General features: G+C 36.6%; 1 pseudogene; it reads right to left on the reverse strand.

The window, feature by feature from the left end:
• Positions 1–1,572: 1,572 nt before the first annotated feature.
• LOC122135775 lies at positions 1,573–22,021 on the reverse strand (annotated as a pseudogene).
• Between the last annotated feature and the right edge of the window lie 2,426 nt (positions 22,022–24,447).

Genomic DNA, 24,447 nt, shown 5'->3' on the forward strand with positions numbered 1-24,447 from the left:
ATAAACTTTTACTAAAATAAAATATATATAAAAAATATAATTTTCATTTAGTTTAGTTGTTTAGTTATCTTGCTGTACTAAAATAACTAAAACTACAATAAAAATCAATAACAACTATGAACATATTAAAAAATCTACTAAAAATGAAACACATTTAACAGTGATTTCTAAAATTGTAACTAAAATTAAAATATAAAATTAAAACTAAATCAAAATAAGAATAAAAACTAATAGTATCTCAATGATACTAAAATAACAGTTGATTTATTACCATATTGCTGCTGTATTTTGCTATTATTATTATGTTGCATATGTTAACATTTTTTACCTATTTATAATTAATGCTCAATCGAAGCAGCTGACCAGGTTTTACTGAGTATGTGACAAATAAAAATCTTGATTGCATGGTTAAAACTTCAAATGACCCATCAGTCGTTCACAGAAAGGTGTTTACAATTTGAGCCAGTTTTGATTTCTTGTTGGCCTTAAAATAATAGTTTTGTGTGCTTCAGTATCACTTTCTAAAGGAAACTGGAGTGTTGCTTGTCTGTGAAAAAAATTCACCAAGCAATTGCAATGGTCTCTTTAAGATTAAAAAAGTACTATGGTATTAAATTTTTTGGACCAGGTACTACGATAACTGGATTACATACAGTGCATGTACTTTTGGAGCGTGTGAGGTCCATGTTGTGTGAATGTAATAATGAACTACAGTAGGATACACCACTAATAAGAAAGAAACACAGCACACATGATGTAGAAATAAGCAGTTTCTTCACAACAAAGAAATGTTGAAAAGGGACAAAAGGAAAAAAGGATGAAGATTGATTTCTGAATTTTTTGTGGTTTTTGATGGAAGTTTAGAGTGTTTTAGTGTTTGTGAGTCTTTTACAATCTATTTACACAAAAATCAGGTCCATGATTCTCCCATCTCCCATCCAGCAAAGCGTGACATGAGCGCATCGGTCGGAAAGCTTGAATTCGCTGTAAATCTAGCGGAGAGAACGAGCGTGAAAGGCAGTGACCGGGCGAAGTCTCGTAAACCTGGAAATGTAAAGAGTCAGAAATCTGCTGAAGCTCTTAAGAGCGAGGCTTCGCTTTCTTCACTTCAACTGCAGGAACAGAACACAGTGAAACGTACTGAGCATCTGTCGACACATTCACATCATTCAGTCGTGAACGGATCGCATTTGGATTCTTCATTGCAGATCAGTTTAAAAGTATTAGACCTGAAACAGACTCTACACAAGTTCAACACAAACAAGATCAATTTCATGCATCGTTACATTCAGAAATGTGTCAGAATGCAATGCACGATACTGTAGACGGACATTAAATCATCTTTAACAAAATATAAAATGCATTATAAATATTTTATTAATTATTTAAATTCATGGCATATAGCATTATGTTTATGCAATGATAATTTGCAACTGTTGCCTTATTTTATGAAGTGTCTGATAATTGAAGCAAAATTTATCTAAATATTTAATTATTTAAATATTGAATTATCGTGAGAATAACAAAAGCAAGAAATATAACAATTAGTAGAGTACAATAAAAAACATAAAATTCATTATTAATATTTTACTTTATTATACCATATTTATGCAAAGTCTAGTATATTTTATTTTTGTTTGATGGGACATTTATTAACACCAAAATTGTGTTAATTTTCTTGCATCACGTCGGCTAAGCGTTTGAGTACTTGCGTAGAGTCTGTTTCCGACCTTGAGGTTTTTTTTTTGACATTAAACGTATCTGGCACTGATGAACAAAGTTTTACAGTGATGACGAGACAGACAACAGTAATAATAATAACAATAACAATAATATTAATAATAACAATACAAACTATCCACAACTTTAAAAAACAAACGAGTCTCATGCTGCGCTGTGAAAAACAAAAGTCCATCTGTCGAGTCCAATCAGACCCCCAGGGCCGGATTTACTTCTTATGGTGACACAGGCATAACAAATTTTTGGGCCCCCTTCCCTATTATATAATATTACACCCCAGAGAACAACAAATATTATTTTGCCACTGATATGCATTGATATCTCTCATCTGTGTTCAGCAGCAGTGTCTACTAATAGCGAATAATCTGTAAGTTAAACTGCATCAAGAACAGCGATGCCATAAATTCACGGGGCGAGTGCATGTCTGTACTGTGACAGTGTGATTTCCGTACATTAAAAAAAGGTGGAAAACATGGAAATTGTTTGTCATTTTTTAGCCTATTATTTGTTATATGTGACCCTGGAGCACAAAACTAGTCTCAAGCAGCACAGGTATATTTGTAGCAATAGCCAACAATATATCGTATTTGTCAAAATTATCTTTTACGCCAAAAATCATTATTTATTCAGCTTTAAAAAGGCATAAATCTCAATTTCCAAAAATTGACCCTTATGACTTTTATGTGGTCCAGGGTCACATTCGTCTTCTTGGGTTTTGGTTCTTTTACTGTTGTAGATATAGCACATGATATAAAAAAAATATTATGGTGTCTGGGCCTCCCTGGACGAGCGAGCATAGGCCCGTGAGAATGTGTAAATCCGGCCCTGCCTCCTCCTACTGGTCGAGCGAGCATCAATATGGCCTCCAGACGGCTTCCACCGACAGGCTGGTTGGCGAACTGCTGTGGCTTCCCTCGGCCCTCCACCAGGACCCTCGCTCTGATTGGGCAGCGAGGGGTGCAGGAGGGCGGAGCCTGTGGAGGCGTTGGTGCAGGGCGGTAAGATGCGCGGGGGCGAGCGCTCTCCTCCTCCTCCTCCGGCCGGCATCATGGAGAACTGGTAGGATCCGGCGGCGCTGCTGTAGTACAGGTGATACGGGGACGAGCCGGGCTGGAAGGGGCCGGCCTGAGCCTGCGAGGAGCCCGCGGGGTACGCCGGGGGTAAGTACGTGTGATAGCGGCCCGCCGGGCTGCTCATGGCCGACATGCTGATGCCGATGGCGCTGGTGACGGGTGTGGGTGTGTATGTGAACGCTCCGGCGGGGTACGGCACACGCGGGTCCGAGAAACGGCCGTCTGGGAGCGAGGGCAGCGACGGGAAGGAACGCTCCAGACCCATGCGAGGGTCAGTGAACGCCGTCAGATCTGGACCTGCAAGAACACAAAACACTCGAATGGTTATATTGTTAAAAAACTCCTCCTTTGGACAATTAAAGGGTTAGTTCACCCAAAAATTTGGATTTAGACATTAATTAGTCACCCTCATGTCGTTCAGGAACATTTCAGTTGTTTTGCTGTCTATGCAGGGTCAGAGAGCTCTCGGATTTCATCAAAAATATCGTAATTTGTGTTGTGAAGACGAATGAAGGTCTTACGGGTTTGGAATAAAATGAGGGTGAGTAATTAATAACAGAATTTTAATTTTTGGGTGAACTAACTCCTTTAAAGACAGGCCCCAATGAGTTAGTAGTCGTCATTTAGTAAGAGTTCAAAGCTGAAAATGAATGTGGAGCAGCTCATATCATGTGATGAGAAATGTTTTGAGTTCATATTGAGATCTCTGAGTTCTGATTGTTGAGATCTGAAACTTTAGAGGAGATGCGTGTGAGATTACTGGGGTCTTTTTGTCTGCAGTAACATCTCATTTTTGTGCAAAACAGGGATATAATTGTTAACTAAAACTCAAAATATATATATATAAATATTTTTTTTTTTTTTCTATGAAATGTAAAGCGGAAATAAATATATATATTATATATATATATCATATATCTATTATATATATATATTTATATATATATATATATATATATATATTGCATTTATATATGTATAAAGTTAAGCTTGTTTAACAAATAAACAAAATAATAAATAATAATTAAATTAATTAATTAGTTAAAATTAATAGTACAAAAACACGCAAAAGCACAAATTTACTAGAATTTAAACTAAATAAGTAAAAAAAAAAATATATATATATATACAAAACTATTATAATATATAAACAATACTAAAATAACACATTGCAAATTTTGGCCTAGAATGGAAATTTAATCTAATAGTGAACCTTTGATTTAGTTATATGTAATTATTAATTCTGTAAATTTATGGCATGCACTGTTCTTTTGCATGTTTATATCAGGAATACTGATTAGAGATCAACTAATGTTGTTTTCTAATATTAATAATTTCATAATTAATTAATCATACACTTAATTTTATTAAGAGTTTGATAACTGAAGCAATATTTATTTTAATTATTTAAATACTTATTTAATGTCAAAAAAAGAAGAAATAAAACACATAATCATTGGAGTACAAGAAGAAAAAAATAAGTATTGTTTTGGTTTATCAAAGCCCTCACAGAAAGTAGAGAATGAGTGTCCCTGCAGCACGGAGGAACTCACAGTGTATAGCGCTGCGGCTGGGGGAGATGGGTGTGGTGGGGTGAACCGCTGGGGTGGAGATGGGACCCAGGTAAGGGTACGACTGCTCGTACGACCAGGATGGAGACGTCTGCATCTGCCGAGAATCTGAAACCAAACATTCATACTCAATAAATGGCTTATGACCACTCCGTTTCACTAGCAAATCCAAGAAATACACTCAGAAGTACAGAAATATTATTAATGGCTACTGAGAACAAACACACACCTGCACAAATACACATTTTTATGCATTACAGTTTTTCCGTCCAGTGCAGTGTTGGTATCAGATGATAATATACTGCAATAAAGATTGCCATATTAATGCACTCACAAAGGCTGCCTGTATTTGATCAAAAATACAGTAAAAATTGTGAAATATTATTACTATTTAAACAGCTGTTTTCCTATGTGAATATATGTGTGAAAAAGTAATTTATTCTGTGATGCGCAGTGATAGCTGTATTTCCCAGCATCATTACTCCAGTCTTCAGTGTCACATGATCTTCAGAAATCATTCAAATAGGATGATTTTGCTGCTCAAGAAACATTTCTGATTATTATCAATGTTGAAAACAGTTGTGCTGCACAATATTTTTTTGTGGAAACTGAGATACATTTTATTTTTCAGGATTATTTAATGAACAGAAAGTTCAAAAGAACAGCGTTTATTCGTGATTATTATAAAATCTTTTATCACATTATAAATGTCTTTACTGTCACTTTTGATCAGTTTAAGGGTGTGTCCTGCTGAATAAAAGTATTTATTTCTTTAAAAACGTTCTTTGGAATGGCAGGGTGCATACCAGTCAAAATCAGTAGAGTATTAAAAAAGGATCTCTAATAAAGACAAACACGAGGACACTGAATAATGGAGTGAGAGGAACAGGAGGAGGAGAAGACATTCTCTCAGTATGAGTCTCTCTCTCTCTCTCCCCGCGGTTTAATAAACGCTCGCCGATCGACCCTGCAGAGACTTCCAGACAGAAGGGGAGGGAGAGCCATCAGAGAGGAAGGCAGACAATTATGCACAGCAGCCCAAAAGATGTGTGCGGCCCCGTTTCAAGTGCAGCCATGAACGGAGCAGCGCGGCCCCGCTGCCAGGCCCCCCAGAAAACCCACTCTTTTCCTGCCTCCCTCCCCAGGCTCAGGGCCTGCTGATCCTGGAGCAGGAGTCCACACATGGCTGGGTGGGTGGCTGGAGGCAGATTCGGCATCCCGGTGTGAGAGGGACTCATTTTTTACACACACACACACACCACACACAACACCCACACACACACACACACACACCGCACACACACACACACACACACCCCACACACAGCACACACACACCCACACACCACCACCCACACACCACACCAAATATAAGTACATACTAAATCAGTGCTGTTATTGTTAACTAATACTTAAAACTATTTAAAATTAAAAATAAAAGATTTGAAATGAAGCTTTAAAGCTTTACCCAAAAATATTAATAATAATAAAAGAAAAAACAAATGAAATAAATCTTCTTGGCAACAGAAACTAAAATAGATTTATGTTGATGTATTAAAATTACTAAACTAACTTTTAAATCTTTTAAAACTATTTATATTTTTTTTGTGTACATAAGTTATATATTGTGTGTACTGTGTAGTATTTATTATGTATATATAAATACACACACATGCATTTATATATATTAAGAAAAAATGTTTTTATATTAAATATATTATATGAATATAAATAAATACATGTCCACTGCATGTAAAATTTTCAAATATATACTCTATGTGTGTCTTATATATAAGTACATTATAAATATACAACAGTACACACACATATATTATAAAAATACAACACAAAAACTTTAATAATTAAAAAAGCGTTTAATAATTGCCCAGCACTTAATACATATAAAATATATATAAAACATAAAAATGGTGTTAAAACTTAAACTAAAATAAAAAAGTATATAAAAATAAAAACTAATTTAAAAATGTAATAAAAAATATATTAATAAATAAAAATATTAGCCGGAAAAATGTTTTAGTAAACTGGAAATATTTTCATTATATATATATATATCTATATATATATATATATTATATATAACAAATGAAAAAAAAAAAAAAAAAACATTAAAATGGACGACAAACTACAAATAAAATTCAAATGAAAACTGAAATTGTAAAATTAAAATCTACATAAATAAAATGAAAGGTATATTAGTACTAAAATAAAAGGAACCTGTCTGTATGAATCTATATACACTATATTACAGTTATACAGTAGGTCTGTGTGTAAAACAGACTGATATTTAAATCTGCCCTAACCTCTTTTTATCATATATTTAAAATCTGTTTCTTTGAAAGATGCATCATGCAGATTTTGATTATTAAACTGATCATTGGCCAGCTCCACTAAACGCATTCTGTCCATCCATGGAAAAAAAAATGAACAGCAATACGGGTTATGAAAACTAATAATTTTCTAGATGGGAAGTGAGAAGTGCTGGGGACTTGGGGAATGTGTTCCTTGTAATGACTGGGAAACCAGTCTTTTAGAAGTGGCTCTGAAATCATTTTCCTGAGAAGAATTCATTGCGATCCTCTGAGGTTCGATTTGTGGGAATGATCAAAGTTGTGAATGCTGTTACCAAAGTCTCAGTTATCCGACAGCAGACTTTCCAGTTCCATTCACGTCCCATTCATTCAGTTTCGGAAAACTACTGGGAAAAATCAAAGCATCTGAGGACATTCGAGAAGTTTGGCTGAGAGTTTGTTAATGTCACATTGTTTTAGTGATGTGAGACCAAACAAAAAAAAAAAAAAAAACTATAGAAGTTCCCGTTACACCAAAAGTTTCCAAATGAATAGTATTAATATATATCAGAATAAAAGCTTACACTAAACTAAAATTATACATGTAACTGAAAAAAATATAAACTATAGCTAAAACTGAAATGAAAATAAAATTAAATAGTTATAAATTAAATAGTTTATACTAATAAAAAAGCACCATAAAGATACTAAAATAATTTAATTAAAATATAATAAAAAATTTTTGTGTCCCTGCAGCACAAAAGCAGTCATAAGTAGCACAGGTATATTTTGTAGTAATAGCCAAAACATACATCGTATGGGTCAAAATTATCAATTTTTTCTTTTATGCCCAAAACTCATTAGGATATTAAGTAAAGATCATGTTCCATGAAGATGTTTTGTAAATCTCCTACTGTAAATATATAAAAAAACTTAATTTTTGATTAATAATATGCATTGCTAAAGAACTTTCATGTTGAAACAAACTTTAAAGATGATTTTTTCTCAATATTTAGAGTTTTTTTTGCACCCTCAGATTCCAGATTTTTCAACAAATAGTTGTATCTCAGACAAAGGACTGTCCTCCTAACAAACCATTACATCAATGGAAAGATTATATATTCAGCTTTCATATAATGAGACTATGACTGGTTTTGTGCTCCAGGGTCACATATAAGCAGAAGCTAAAATTAGAAATTTTAAAGCACTAAAAAAAGAAAAATGAGCACATAAAAATACTACCAAACTTTCCTAATCTAAGCACACTTTAGGTCGAGCGACAAAAGCAGATGCACATTTAAATAAATGCACATCCTCAATTCTGCACACTGCAGATCTCGTCCGAACACGCCGGCACGCTAACACATCGGGCCCAAGCGAGCAGCTGCTTCTGATCTCCATGGTATGAAAAGAGAAGTAGCAAAGGAGGAGAGAAAAAGAGTGCTCTTGAATGACTTAATAACGGTTTCCGCTGGTCGTAATCCCGCTGCTATTTCTGGCCGGCAGGAAACATGCAGTCCAGCCCTGTGCAGGCCTTTCATCACTCCATCATCAGTTCGTCCGATGTTTCTTAGAAAATTCCTTTGCGGAAATCAAAACGGTCACCAGTGAGTCACTAGTTGTCACGCAGAGCTGTAAAATGATTTTTAAATGCACACTTTGGTGATTTAGGAAGACTGGTACCAGCACTAACATCACTTTGGTTTAAAAACTGTTTGTTTCTTTAAATGGCCTTATTTCCATGAATAAAATCAAACAGCGCTAGATTTGGTTGCACTTTGAATGAGGGATTTTCACACAAGCCTGCTTCCTGTCAAACACGTCTCACTTCCTCTTTTCCTGTGTTTCTGCCCTCCCTCCTCGTTACGCATTTGCAAGGTGGTGTTCGTCTTTCTGTCGTTCTCTCTCTCACACACCTTTCTCCCATCTGCACCCATGAAGGGGAGAGAGAAACTGAGAGGATCTGAGTATTTCGGCGGCGGGAGGTCTGTGTTTACAGTTTGGGAAATGTTTTAAACAACGCATGAAAAGCAGAAGTGCTGCTGAGGCCAAACTTAGAGCTGTAATCAGTCGATTTCTCAGAAGATTGGCTCTTAATATATACACTACTGTTCTAAAAGACTGAAAGAAATTATTGTTTTGTTCATCAAGGATGCATTAAACTGATTAAAAAGTGACAGTAAAGACAATTTTATAATGTTACAAAAGATTTCCGTTTTCAAATTAACACGCTGTTCTTTGAAACTTTCTATTCATCTGTGAATCCTGAAAAATAAAAATGTCTCAAGGTTCCACAAACAAATATTGTGCAGGTCATCGGTCTCATCCAGGACGGTGACCTCAGAAATGTTTCTCGAGCAGCAAATCATCATATTAGAATGATTTCTGAAGATCATGTGACACTGAAGACTGCAGTAATGATGCTGAAATTTCAGATTAGATCACAGAAATAAATTTCATTTAACTATATATTCACATAGAAAACAGCTATTTAAAAATCACAATAATATGTACTATTTTCCCTGTGTTTTTCATTAAATAAAATGCAGCCTTAGTGAGCAGAAGAGACTTCTTTCAAAAACACTGCACTCCATCTGGCTGTTTTCAATGCGAAATACTCATTGTGTGTGAATGCCGCTTATTAATAACTGAAAGCATAATCAAATTACCAGAAATATTTAATAAATGAATATGCTTCACACAAGGCATCACACTTCTGAATGGCATAAATCTGCAGGATTAATGCGTATGCTGTAATGCTCAAGTGTTCAGACTGTGTGAAACAAACGCACTGCCACTGCTTTAATTGAAGCAAACATGTAATTTCAAACGTTCTTCTGTACAAAATGTTTAAGTCTGGCTTCTCTGTAGTATGAAAAAAGAAATGATGAAAGAGCAGCAAAAGACACATTTGGGGCCCCCACGAGGCTTTTGCTGATTGTAAACTTTCCCTTCTACTGCATGTGTGTGTGTGTGTGTGTGTGTCGGCACGCTCTGGCATGCTTGTCTAAGCTCCAATCAAAGAAGGCCTTGTTCACTGTATTTGTTATGTCTGAACGTCCGATGATGTGTGATGTGTCCCCACTTCCCCCCGTCACCTGCCAGGAACAAGCAGAACCAAAAACAACATGCCGCGCACACTCACACACACACACACACACACACACACACACACACACACACACACACACACACACACACACACACACACACACTTCCTTCACTATCCCTGAACTATTACACACTAACGCAAAAGCACAGCATGAGTATTTGCAGGAAATTCTGATTGATTTAATGAAATGTTCCTATTCCAGCAAATCAATTAATATGATTTTAAAACTGACTCTAATGAGGTCAGTGATGCCTAGAATTATCTATAGATGGATTATGAGGGTTGAAAGACTATGAAACGAAATTAATAGAAACAAATAGAAATGAATAGAAGTGAAATGAAACAAAACAAAACCAATAGAATAGTTGGGTTTCCCAAACAGGTTTGTGAGAGAACTATAGAAAGTTTTCTATTTGTTTCCTTTTTCTAATTTTTGATTTATGTTAATTTCTAATTTATATTCGCACTTATATAAAATGTTCTTAGATTTTAGTAAATAAAGTAAATAAAATAAAATAAATAAATAAAAGAAAATAAATAAAACTTACCCAGGAAATTTAAAAAAGTTTGGGAATCCCTGGAATAGAAATAAATGGAACTGAAGAACACTATCAAACAGAAATTAAAGGTCTGTACCTTTAATATTGATTCTAATGAGTCTTTTGTAAAATCCTCTACAATAGAATAGAATAGAATAGAATAGAATAGAATAGAATAGTCTGCCCTCAGTAGAAGAGTAGAACACAGAATAGAATAGGACAGAAAAGCAAAAAAAAAGCCAAGGGAAAAAGAAAGAAAGGAAATTTAAAATAGGGGAATTAAACCAAAAACAGGTCTGCCCACAGGATAAGAGTAGAAATATAGAAAACAAATAAGACAAAACAGAAAGGGGGAATAGAATGGAAAACTGAATAAACACAACTGAATAGGGGGGGGGGAATTGTAGAACGTCTTTATTAGAGTAGTAGAACAGAACAGAATAGAAGACAGACAGAACAGCGGAACAGGAATTGAGAATGGAATTGAATAGAAAAACAAACATAAAAAACTAACAAAATGGCTCTGCCCACAGGGGCAGAAGAGTAGGGAATATAGAATAGAAACAGGGACCGAAAACTACTAAACGGAATGGAAAATACAATGGAATTGAAATACAATTAACAATCAGCTCTGCCCTCAGTAAACAAAAAAAAAGTAGAATATAGAATAGAATAGGACAAAACAGAAGGGAATATAATAGAATTGAATAGAACTGAACAATATTGACAATCAGGTCTTCCCTCAGTAGAAGAGTAGAATATAGAACAGAATAAGACAAAACCGAAGAGAATAGAATGGAAGTGAATAGAACGGAAATAGAAATTAGGAATAGAATTAACAAACAGTTTTGCTCTGTGTGGGAGAGGAGTATATAGAAGAGTATGGGAGAGAAGAATGGTGTTTTTTAACAGAATAACAAACAGGTCTTCCTTTAGTAGAAGAGTAGAATAGAATAGCAGAAGGGAATTGAATAGAGCTAACAAAAACAGCTCTGCCCTTCGAGTTGCTCTGTGATGTAGATGTGCGTGAGGTACAGAGGTTTTGCCGTCTAACTCACCGGAAATCTGGCTGTGGGCGGAGCTGCTGAAGGGGGGCGTGTTGAGGGGGTGGGGCGGGGGTTGTGGCGGGGGCCATGGTGTGGACTGCACCGCATCATGGCACTTCGCCGCAAACTGTTCAGAGAAAGCTAACGCGCCTGGCTTTACTTGCTTCATCCGGCTTCTGTCGGTGGCTGGACACACACACACACACACACACACACACCACACACACACACACAGAACGGAGATGAAAGAGAACGATTTAGTTACTGACTGTCCATTAACACAATCAAAGTCACTTAAACACACACACACACACAACATGTACACCATGATCTGACCACACACACACTTCTGTACATCTCACATGCTACTAATGATGCTGACTGAGCGTGGCATTGCTCCAGTAGGGGGCGCTGTGGTGTCTGATGTGTGTGTGAGTGGGTGAGGCGCTCTGACCTCACACATAGAGCACGGTGGGATTAATGATCACAGGCGATGAGAGAAAGAGGCAAACGGAAAAGACGCGGTCGCAGCTGTGTGAAACCATCAGCCGCACTCATCCGCGCAGGCGCCTGCGCACGCGAGGAAAGGAAGTCCTGCTGAAACCAGAGAGCGTGTCTGAGCGCTTTGAAGACGAGGCCAGCGCATCCCGCCAGGCGGATCCAGAATATGTGGGGTGGCGCCGTCCGACGGATTCCCGACCGGAATAACGGACCAACGGGGAATGTGCCGCCACAGCCACCAAACACGAGAGCACAAGCGTGATACACACTCATATAAAGACACATGCTATTAAAACACACTCACACACACACTGTACACTAGTCTGACCACTGCGATACAGAGACATACTAATACAAATAATTTGTGGGAAAGATAACTCAATCTTTAATGGCCATTCCTGGTACTTTAATAAAAATACACTTAATAATAATAAAATAATAATAATTAATTTAATGCATATTATATATTTTTTTTAATTTTTAAAGTAACTGATATAATTATTAAATTATTATTATTAAAAATTAAATTACTAATAAGTAGAAGTAATACTTCTACTACTACTAATAATAATGTAATATACCAAAGTCAAGTTAAAATAAACTATAAATAATAATAATAATAAAAATTATTATAAACAATGAAAATCTCAAGACATAAATATATATTATAAATTATTATTTAAAAAACTTATAATAATATAATTAAAAGATAATAAAATCAGTGTTTTGACTGTCAATATTAATATTAGTCATGTCTTTTTCCTGTTTCAGTTGTCATTTTTAAAGTATTATTTTAAATAAAAACATTCTACTAAACAAAAATTAACACCAGGTTTTCGTTACCATACCTTGAATACCGTCTAAAAATATGGTTTAAAAACATTCAGTACCATAGTATTCGCGCAAGATACCATCACTATTACAATGTACTGGCTTGTAAGTGGCATAAAAAGTTTCCGTGTGAACCAGCATACTAATCATACTCAAATCTCACCCGTTACTCCGACAAACTGACTGAAATCACAGAAGAGACAAAACGAAACCCATCCTGGGCCACCAACAGCCAAACCCACATCAAACACAAACACGAGCACCACTTTAATTCGCTGTTTTACACCGAAAAATAGGACATTGATAACGAACATAACAGTAAAAACACAAGTTGGCAGTACATATATAACATGTATCACCTCAAAAAGTGTGTGTGTGTGAATATGTACTATTTTATATTTTTATTTATATGTAAAAACATATATTGCATGTATGGTAACTCACGCCGTGGTTCTCGGGGTCCGTCCACAGTGATCTTTATGGCTCTCTGATACGTGGCCACCTGAGGAGGGTTTGTGAAGACAGTGATGGTGAGAGTGAAAACTCTTGCCTGAAAAAACACAGACAAACAGATCAGAAATTCAGCATTTGCAGAATATATTTAGCATGTGTTTCACAGGATATATTTTTATTAGCAGCTACCAAGTGAGATGTACATATTTAAAAGGAGTGTAGGACTGTAAAACACAACAGTAAGCGAGACGAGACTGAGCGTGTGTATTTCTGGATGAAGACATCATGGCTGATCTGTCTGATGGACACGTCACGATAAAAACCCCACGATCAGACACAGAAGGGGATTTAAAGTCGCCTTTGTTGTGTCCTTAAACAGAGACAGAGTTCAGAGAGCACAGCAGAGACACGGGCCAAACAGAGCATCATGTGACCTCATCCCCAAATAAACAGAGGACACATGGACGATCTCGAATTGAGAGAGAGGGTCAGAATAATACAGTGAGAATATTGAGAGGAGCCGCGCGCACAAAGATGGACAGATTTCACACGCAATAATATACATGCTTACAAATAAAAAACAAACAACCAAGAAAAGGTGAAAGTCATAAAATAAGCCAAGATTGCATTTCACCCCCAAGTCACAAAGAAAAAAGATATGAAAGTAATTATTTAGGACTTTTAGGATCGTTTGCAAAAACTGACATTATTTTCATGGACAGTAAAACACATTTCACAGCCCAAATTATCACCACTTTAATGCAAAAAGTCTTATACTGTATACTGTGATGCCAAAAAACATAATAAATAAAGTAAAAAAAAGTAAATAAATAAAGTACAAAAATAACTAAACCAAGCATACACATTATTGGCTGACATTTTTAAATACTACTTTTTTATGCTTGTGATTTCATTACTTAAAAAACAATGATTTAAATAAAATTATTATAAATCAAAGTAATAAACATCAGGACACATGAAACATCATAAAGCGTGCTAAAAAAAAACTAGCTTCATTTTTTATTTGATGTAAAATATTAATTTCTTTTTTTTTCTTTTGATTTTGAACTCCATAGAAAACCATCTATATTATGGTCAGTAATTTTGATTTATGATTTATTAGAAAGAACCATTCAAACGTTTGTGGTCATTGAGAGTTATTTCATGTTCTTTTTTGACTCATCAAGGCAGCATTTATCAAAAAATACCCACAATAGAATACAATAGAATTATTATGATTTTAAACTGCTGTTTTCTATGTGAATATATGTTAAAATGTAATTATTCGCTGTGATCAAAGCTGAATTTTCAGCCGTTTTCATTACCTCCAGTCTTCAGTGTCACATGATCTTCAGAAATCATTCATTTAATATGCTGATTTGCTGCTGAAGAAACATTTCTGATTATTATCAATGTTGAATACAGTTGTGCTGCACAATATTTCTGTGAAAACCATGATGCATTTTATTTTTTTAGGATTCTTTGATGAATAGAAAGTTCAAAATCTTTTGTAACATTATAAATGTCTTTAACCTGTCATTTTTGGTCAATTTTAATGCATCATTGCAGAATAAAGGTATTTCTTATCCTAACAAAAATGTGCATCACAAAAAACATTCATTTGATTGTTTATTTAAACGTTTCTGGGATAAATTGTTATTTGGTTGTCACCACTGTCGCCAAATTAGGTGAAACAAAACTCCTCAACATAGAGCCCCTAAAGAGTCTTACAAAATAAAATAGCTTTAAAAAACACAGACCGCCCTAAAAGTCAGTGTTTATATCAATTCACTCTGGCTGCTCTTGCTATGACTCAACAAACTCATTCAAACGCTAATGAGATGCATGATTTCATTAATGAGCTGTTTCTCATGTTTTGGACTGGACATTATGAGGGCGAGGCGCTGCACATATGCCAAACCACACCAAAAAAAACGGATTTGACTAGGATTATGGGGAGCGGTTCCCACAATTCCTGATGCCTTCACCTGTCAGTCATCGCTATGACGATGGGATGGACCCCAGGGAGGTGACCGCTTGCATGCCAACAGTGGGTTTGAGTTACACGGCGCTAACGGGCCCAAGCTCGCCAGCCAATGCAAGGTACAGTTACACACACCACGCGCAGCTGCGCTATTCAGCCAGAAACAACAAAAATTAGAGCTGGGAAAAAACACTCCAAGCTGTTCCCCAAAATCTGACAAACTACGAGGCCTGACCACACACATATGCAAAGATGTGCGGCGCACCCCACACACAAACACGGGCCGCGCCAAGGATCAGCGCTCGACCCCTGCGATGCCAGGTGCTACTTCTGAGCGCAGTCGCCTGTGACAACACCGATCCACTTCTGTCTGCAATGATCTCACACCACACACACATCACAATCCAGGAAAAACACACTTATAAACACTGTAACACTGAGCTAACACTCTGCTTTTTACAACTAAACGTTCAGAGTAAACCAGTTTATAGAAAAGTACCATGATATTTTGCATGTAAAATCATGTAAAATCATGGTAGTACCATGGGCACTTTTTTTGTAAGTGTAAAAGTAAGCCTCAATAAATCATCAGTAACATGATATGTGTATAAAGGTACCATGGGTTTTACATTGATTTTAATAAAAAACTCACTTATTGCCAAAAAAAAATTGTACTTGTACATATGGATTATGGTAAATATCATCTCATGATATATGAATACGTTAATCATTTAGTACCATGGTATGTGTTATATAACAGGCTATACTGTTTTTTTTTTTAAGTATGAAAATATAGTGAAAAATTATACTAAAATTCATGAACCATGGTACTTATCCAAAAAAAACATGGCATTAACTGTGGTTTACTTTTTTATGCAATGGAACATGGGAAACATGCAATAATACCTCACGTACCAAAACATACTTACATGTTTTTTTTTTGGACATGATGCCATGGTATTTCTATTTACCAACAAAGTAGCAACTGTCTGATACCATGGTACTGCCACAAAGTTCCTTGGAGGATCATTTAAATACCATAGCAATCGCTTAAAAAAATCACTCATGTTTTTTTGGTGCCATGGTATTAGCATGGTGTTATTTTGAGTACCATGTAAATACCATAGTGCATGTCAATATCATCTGATACCATGGTACTTCCACATGTATATGACTGGTTTTTATACATTTACATTACCCTGGTATACAGTACATGGCAATAATAGTACTATTTTGTATATGAATTCTCAAGAAATATAAATGCAAAAAAAAAATGCTAAAACACTGAATCTCATCTGTTCCTGTCTAACACACAATCATGACCAAAACCTTCTGCATTAACACACACACACACACACCACACACCACACACAACGTACACAGTGACTGTGGTTCAGTGGTTTAGCGTCTGGATGGGGGACGTTCTGTTTTTTTCTGAGAGGCTCAGTGGCCAAACAGGGAGGAAGTGCAGAGCGTTTCTCAAGGGGACGTCCCTACATAGTGTGTGTGCGTGTGTGTTGTGGGGGAATTTGTTTATAATTTGTTTATATGTGTCTGTTTTGTAGAGCACTGTACGGTGTGTTGGTGTGCATGGGCAAGTCAAACTCACAAAGCAAGAAACTTTATAAATGTGTGCATACAAATGTGCCTGAAGATATCAAGTGACTCACAATGCTGCGAAAACAAAGATGTATGGACAAAAAGCCACAAAAGATTCCAGTCTGTGTTGGTTGTATTAACTCTACGTCGTCTGAATAATACAGAGTAGCAAACATTAGTTACATTTCTCCCTTACTTAACATGCTCCTCGCATTTGTCGTTTTTTCTTGATTCCGCACTCTTTTCCGGCATCCTAAACTAAACCTCAATATCACTTTCCCTTCGTAGCAGGCCGCAGCTGCTCTTGGTGCTATCAAATATCGGCGTTGCTAAGATAAACAACAGTCTGTGAGCATGTCTGAATGCACTGAAAAGCAAGACTTTCATGCAGTTAAAATGGGACACAAATATGGTTTTGTTTAACATGATCTCGACCTAACATTAATGATTTTCTTTGTACACAAAACCCAGTTTCCATTTTCAATTTATGCATTTTTTTGATCAAACCACGCGAACCTCACACCTGTTGCAAAACATCGGACTTTGTTGCCCTCTATTTATGCTGTGTTTCAAATGATGACGCAGACACAAAAGAGAGGCAGGGGACAAAGGAGTGTGTTATGCATCACGTGATGATTTATCGCAGGGCCCGGGGGAACATGTAGGTTAAAAAAAAAGCTATGGTGGTTTTTAGCGTTGAGGGCTATATCAGCGAAATCACGTCGGGCCTTGAATTAGGAGCCCTGAGGGGAGGGAACCCACTCGGGTTGCGGGACCCCTAGCAGTCATTCTGTTGACTAACTACTCTGTCATTATAGAAAAGGCTGGGACGATTCATGTACATCACAAATACAGGTAAGGGGAAAAGAAGTCACTTCCTCATTTTCTCACAAGGTTTTCACATTGTTTTTTGGTTGCTTTAAAAAATATGTCTAAAAATTTCACAAGCCCACAAAAAAATCGCTCTGTGAACCACAGGCCGGTTTCCAAAAAAAAAAAAAACAATCATAGGGGACGGGTAGTACAAAGGACTGGATGACTAGGCAAAGTGATATATAAAGGCGTTGTGATTTAAAATAGGATAAGATTACTGCAGTATTTGACTTGCACTTGGGGCCACGTTGCCCACAGGAAGTGAAAGCGAAACAAGGAGGTAAACAGTCCTGCACTGAGGTGTGGGTGAGAGTTCTATATGCTCAAAAAAAAAAACAACACTGAAACACACACATTTAACCAGCATGTACACACAAGGCAGACAACTGGGCATTAAAAAATATCTCTGTCACGGCTCAGTGGTGAGTCTACATGAAACTGTTTTCCTTCTCAAAACATGGGTGTATGTCTAGGTTGAGGAGCAAAATCTGTTATTTTTTTTAAGCAGTATATGCATGCCATTTTTTACCCTCTTCCGCTCCGGCCAAACGAAAAACGCAGGTCAAATTAAAAACGAGCCCACTTGATTCTTGATGGCAGCTGTTGGCATTGCGGAGTTCGGCAGAGTAATTTTTCATTCATTGCCGGCCATCACTGTGACCAAAGTGCCATCGGGATGTCCCACCGAGGGCAACCAATCCTGTTGTCAACCAATGAAAAAGAAAATATAGTACGTAAAACGTTTAAAAACCACCTTTGTCCAAAAAAAAACTGCATTTTAAAAACAAAATCAGTTATCACAACTCCACCCACAATGATAAAAGTAGGGGACGAAATCAATGAAGAAGGCGGGGGCAAAAAACGAACAAAAAACATAACTTGATAATACTCGTAATCCATATATAAAAAACCATTAATTTTTTAACTTATATAGATAAGTTTTTTTTTAAGAAGTTTTTATACTCAACTAAAAAACACTGGCATTTATGTGCTTCAATTATTACAACGGTTTTTGCAAACATAAAAACTGTTTTCTATGTGAATAGGGTATTGTGAAATCCTTGTAAAATTTTATTGCTGTGATCAGAGCTTAAATTTTCATGCATACTCATAAACTTTCAACATACTACTTTTTATTTATTTATGGATCTACGTATTTGGTTGCTTATTTTTAACAATCTTACTGAGCCAAACTATTGAACACTAAATGTGCAACCTGCTATTATTAGACTTCAAAAAGATCTTAGTATTTTACTTAATAAAGGCAGAGGGTGTGGTACAAAAACTACCAATTTACACCAACCCAACATTCCAATCCCTCTTTTTTACAGTCCTGTGCAATCTAATCTCCACATCCTACCACCAACTAAAGAGCGGACAGCGGTTCATTTATTTGCTTATTTAACTGTAAGAATGTCAGCACATTCTTTCAGAGCACCTCCTCTCTGACGTTTTTCGAGCGGAGCACACACATGCCTCACAGCACTACGCTCTGGTTTTTGGCAAGAACTGGGGTGGTTCGCAAGTTTTTTTACCGTTTTTTCATTTGCCAAATGCGGAAGATGTTGATGATGAAAGTTTGTTTGCGGTCACCCCGTGAACCAACAGGAGATTAAACACCCATTTTTTTTTTTTACTGACGCTTCCCGCCAAAATTCTTAGTTTAATTAAGGGGGATGCACATTAAAAAAAAGGCCAATGTCAGATTGTAAGATTTTAAAACGTCCTCGCGAGCTGAGAAAAAAAAAAAAAAAGCATGCATAGTTCATCATATTGCCACAATATTTATTAAACCAAGAATGTTCATTCACAGGAACCCAGGCGGTTTGCGGTGTGACTGGTTACCTTGTAGGGCCAATGGGGCAGCGTCTTGTTGCAAGCGGGGGCCAGGTGTGGTTTTGCAGGGATGGAGCAGGGTGAGGAAGTTGGGGGCTGTCGGTGCGCACCCAAGGCTCTCCTGGGTGGTCGGGAAAGCCCACCCCTTCCACCATTTGCCGTCCGGTTCAGCCATTCGCAGTTTGCCTATCAGGGGTGCCGCTGCTCTCCTGAGCCCCCAGGGGGCAACCCCTCCAAACTTCTTCCCCCGAGCTCAGGGTGGTCGAGGGAGGCGGTTGAAGGCGTCGCCCAGGGGCGGCAGGTTCTGAAACACAAACGTGCCATTCAGGACTTTCACTAAACTTCGGACCGAAAAAAATCGTTAAAAGGTATAAGTCCACCAATTTTGCAAAAATGTTTCAAAAATGACTGAGTTACAGGTCTAAAAAATTGAGGGATTAAATAAGGCAAACACAGTTAATGCTTATTGATATGCCCACCCACTGTTAACCCACACTTTCTATATTAGTTGCCACCAGGGGTTGCCTTGCTTTGCCACTGGTATTACTACGCCAAAATAATTTCTAGTAAAATGAATAATTATTTATTAAACACTGGTACTTGTAGGGCAAAGCCCTTCAGTTGATTTTACTTTTGAGTTAGGGCCAAAAAAAAAAAAAAAAACACTATCCCGTAAACATCACTGTAAGGGCATGGTCACAATAGAAAGAACAATTAAAAAAAAAAAAAACCCTTCACGTTCAGTTTAATTACGTATAAATCTCAGATGTTGGAATTTCTCAGCACTGTAATTACTAGGCAAAAAAATTTTCATTTCTAGTAAAATCATTTTATTTTAATTTAGACGCACCAAAACCACTGGCGTCTTTAAAAGCACTAAGACACTTTTGGACTCCTATTTTAACCACGTAAGTTTAATCTTTGCCCCCTGTGCATAACCAACGTTCATAACACTATTTAAACATTAGTAAACATAAACAATATTCTTCGCAGGCGAGTCCGCTTAGTGCACATCCTTTACACTCCATTGTTTACTTTACTGCACAATATGTCGTCATCTGCAGCTGTGCTCCGGTGTAAGCTTCTTGTAGTTTAGTTTTTTGTCATGCACAAAGTACTACATTTTTAAAAACTTTTTCCAAGCAGCTTCTGGTGGGCCGTTAAAAGCATTAAAAACAGTCAGACAGTGCCGTGGCCCGCAGTCATTCGGCCAACCCACTCAATGCCACATGAGTGCAGTTACACACACTTACAGCGCCGCGCACGTGAGAGCCACTGCACTCTCGCCCAAACCCACCGCCCAATATAAACAGACCCAGTCGCTACATCAGGCTAAAACTGGAGTTTGATGATGGGGTGAGTGAGATGAGGTGTAGAAAACACACATTTGCATCCGCAGACAGAACAGCACACATTCCGGAAGCCATACACTTACACACATAGTCCAGACATTTGAGAATTTAAAAACCATGACAATGCAAAGACTTATTCTTACAGCACAGTTCATGGGATGAAAACTAGACTTTTAAATAATTTCTTCTTTTGTTCTAAAAACACTTCTGTCAAGCTCTAAAAAAATGTAACTTTATATTTAAATTGCTTTTTATATAGTTCTAACACACACTTTCGGATTTTATGAAAGTTTTCATAATCTAATCATGCCCAATCATATTTTTCATATTAAAAATATTTTTCATACATAAATATCAAGATGATCCCAGTTTGTCCTTATTCATGGATATAAAAAGGTCAAAATGCAATATTAAGAATAAAGGAAAAAATGCAATATTTAAAAAAAAGACTGACAGTCACGAGGGTGTGTGCAGGCCACCTCTGTTTTTTTTCTTCTTTTTTTTTTTTTTGCTTTTTTTTTTCTCACCTGATTTCCGTCACTCCATCTGATTCACTTGGCATTTTTTTAAATAGTTGTGTGACATTTTCCTTCATTTTTGGGACAGTTAACACTACTTAATCATCTCTGATTACAAATTCAAAATGACATTTATAAAGCTTCATCATGGAAAACGTACATCTGATACAAAAAGTCAAACATTTTGATGCATTTTTAGATCAGCTTATTTGATTTGCCTCTCATATTTAGTCTTATTTTGTAATATCTCTCTCGTTTTTATAACTCATATTTATTTACTTATTCATAACGTATTGCTTTGTTGTTCATTTTGCCGACTGACTTCTAATCTTTAATGCAATGCTATTTTGGTTTCAAAATACTACCTGCTTAATCCTTTTTCTTTCTTATATTATTCAAAGTATTTTAAACTGCTTTGGCGTTTATAACTATAGATTTAGTCGTGCCAATAGCGAAGTGAAAACTGAAGTTGAGAGAGAGAGAGAGAATCTGCAGTGTTTTTTGATCGGGAATCGTCACATTCACAGCACGATTCGCTTAGGTTAAAGCTTTCGGTGATTATTACCTGCTATGAACTCAAAAGACATCATTAAACGTGAAGCGTAAAAATAGACTCGCCAAACCGCCGTTACCGCAGAGCTGAGAAACGCTCTTACCGTATTTGGCGTCCCAAAGAAAAACCATTTGGTATCTCTTTGAAACACCCTCTCAGTCAGGATCAGGATCCAGGCTCCAGACGAGCAGCTGATCAGACGATCAAGGGGCACGACTCTCAGAGAAACGTGGAAATTTTGCCGCGTCCATTACGATCCGTTTGGTGAGAGTGCACACCGTGTCCGGTTCAGTCCTGAACCGAACTCAAGACAGTTTATGGTGACGCTGTTGCTCTTTCAGCAGGTGCCATCAAGAGAGGATGATCTTGCGCTCGCGTATCCTTTAGAAAGTGTGGCTCGTAAAGTTGCGCACCGTGCAAACCGCGCACCTGACGCCAGCGCTTTTCGCTTTCACCGTCTTTACTGTATAACAAGTACCTGCACTCAGTTTCTTTAACACTGTATAAAGCTGTTTAAAGAGAGAGTGTTCTTCCAAAATCCATGACGGGCGCTCGCAGTGGAAGGATGATGCGTTGTGAATGAATCTCTCGCAGCGACGCGCTTTTACTGGCAAGGCCACGCAGGAACGCCAGCCAGGAGAGCTCATTTGCATAGTCCTTCCCCCCCGAACGTTCTAATTGGTTAGCGATGACAGACCTCAACAGGCTCGACCAATCAGAAGACGGTCCGAACCGGGGGAAAAAGTGGATCTGAGCAGTCAATGGAATTCCTCGCGCGCTCGCGTCAAATGCTTCACTGCTGAATTGTTTGGATTTAAGTTACTTATCAAATGGCATCTAAAATGTAGGCTAAACAAAAGCAAAAAAAACTGTTTGTTTAATTATATATATAATCTAATAGTTATTTTTAAGAAATCATATACATGTTTAAAAGTATAATGTACACATATATTAGATGGTAAAAAAAGAAAAAGTTTGTTTTGTACAAGATGGTTGTTTTTATTTATCAGAAGGAACATGATATCAGCAGAACATCACGCTGTTCGCCAGGAAACTAATGTGATGCTAGTAAATCATGCAAACAAAACTTTTATTATAGGAACATCAAAAAAAAAAAAATCCAGTCTAAAAAAAAAGAAGAAGAAAAAAAAAACCTTCAAAAAATGTAAAGAACAAAAAGCAAGAAATATGAATTCCAGGCAAATAGCCAGGGGACAAAAAGAAAAGTTTAGAGGTTTTTTTTTCCCCTAAAAAGAATGAAGAAGAAAAAAAATAAAAAAGTCGCACACAAAAGGGGATAAGTAAAAGAAATCCTGTCTGATCGAAACCGACTTGGTGATGATCTAATCTGTGTTTTGTAGCCAAAAGGGGGCAGCAGACGATCTACACGCGCTACATGGAGTCTGTTAGATCCTCGCGCTGGATGCATGACGTGGAAATCGCAAGCATCAGAAATGTTTCTCGTCATCTTTCAGTAAAATGAACAGAATGTTCATTCATCTGAGAGCGCATGCCTTCACAAAACACTGCCAATTCTTTAAAAGAGAGCGCAGTACTGAGACGAGTATAATAATGAATTATAAATATAATAGCTCGACACCTTGTTTTAAGAAATGCACTTTTCCAGTTCAGAATAGTTCATGCTCCGAATAAACACGGGATGGGAAGCGTACATACAGAAGAAGAACAAGTCTGGCGGATTACAGGAAATGTGAATACTGCAGTCAGTCACGTTTGAGGCCAAATCCACTTCTACATCTAACATTTTCAGTAAATACTTACCTGCATGCATGTGTTTTATGAAAGAACGTTCAATTTAAATAGAAGAGCAACATCTGATGGACTCTTCTTAAAAAACTAAATTATGTAATCTGTAAAGCTGCGAATGTTGTAGATTCACAAGATAAAGTTGCATTAGTCATATCAAACTGTGCAGTCGTTCATAACCACTAACAGAGAACTAAGAGACCTTGTTCTGCTCCGGATACAGGGGCCTGATTCATGTGTTCAAAATGTAAAGAGCTGCACTTTGAGATGCGTGTTATTCACGTCTCATCTTCCTTGTTGTCTTTACTGAACATGAAACACAAAACAAAAAATGCAAATCCTGATATCAGTCATACTAATGAAAATGCAGCCACTGTACAAATCATCCTGTTCATTACACAAAGCATACTCGAGTCAGTCTTTTTATTTCAGCTCTGAAATGAATCTTATTGTAAACAAATATGATGCATTTCAGTTAATCTGACAATAAAGAGGCTTCTCGTGTGTTTAAAAATCTTAAAACATCCACGTAGAGTGATTTTTAGTGAAGAACAAGAAAGACATGTTCATAAAAAACAAACTATTATTTAGTTTGTAACTAAGTAATATAAAACAATTATAATAATTTTTGGCTATATATTAAAAAATAAAAAAATATTATATAGCCTAAATACAGTACATCATATTAGATCAGTAATCATATAATTATTTTTAATATTATTTATATATATATATAACAGTATACACACACATACTTACTGCAGTGCAGTTTCTGAATACAATTATTATA

Source organism: Cyprinus carpio, chromosome B1, assembly GCF_018340385.1.
Source record: "Cyprinus carpio isolate SPL01 chromosome B1, ASM1834038v1, whole genome shotgun sequence".
NCBI classification, from domain to species: Eukaryota; Metazoa; Chordata; class Actinopteri; order Cypriniformes; family Cyprinidae; genus Cyprinus; species Cyprinus carpio.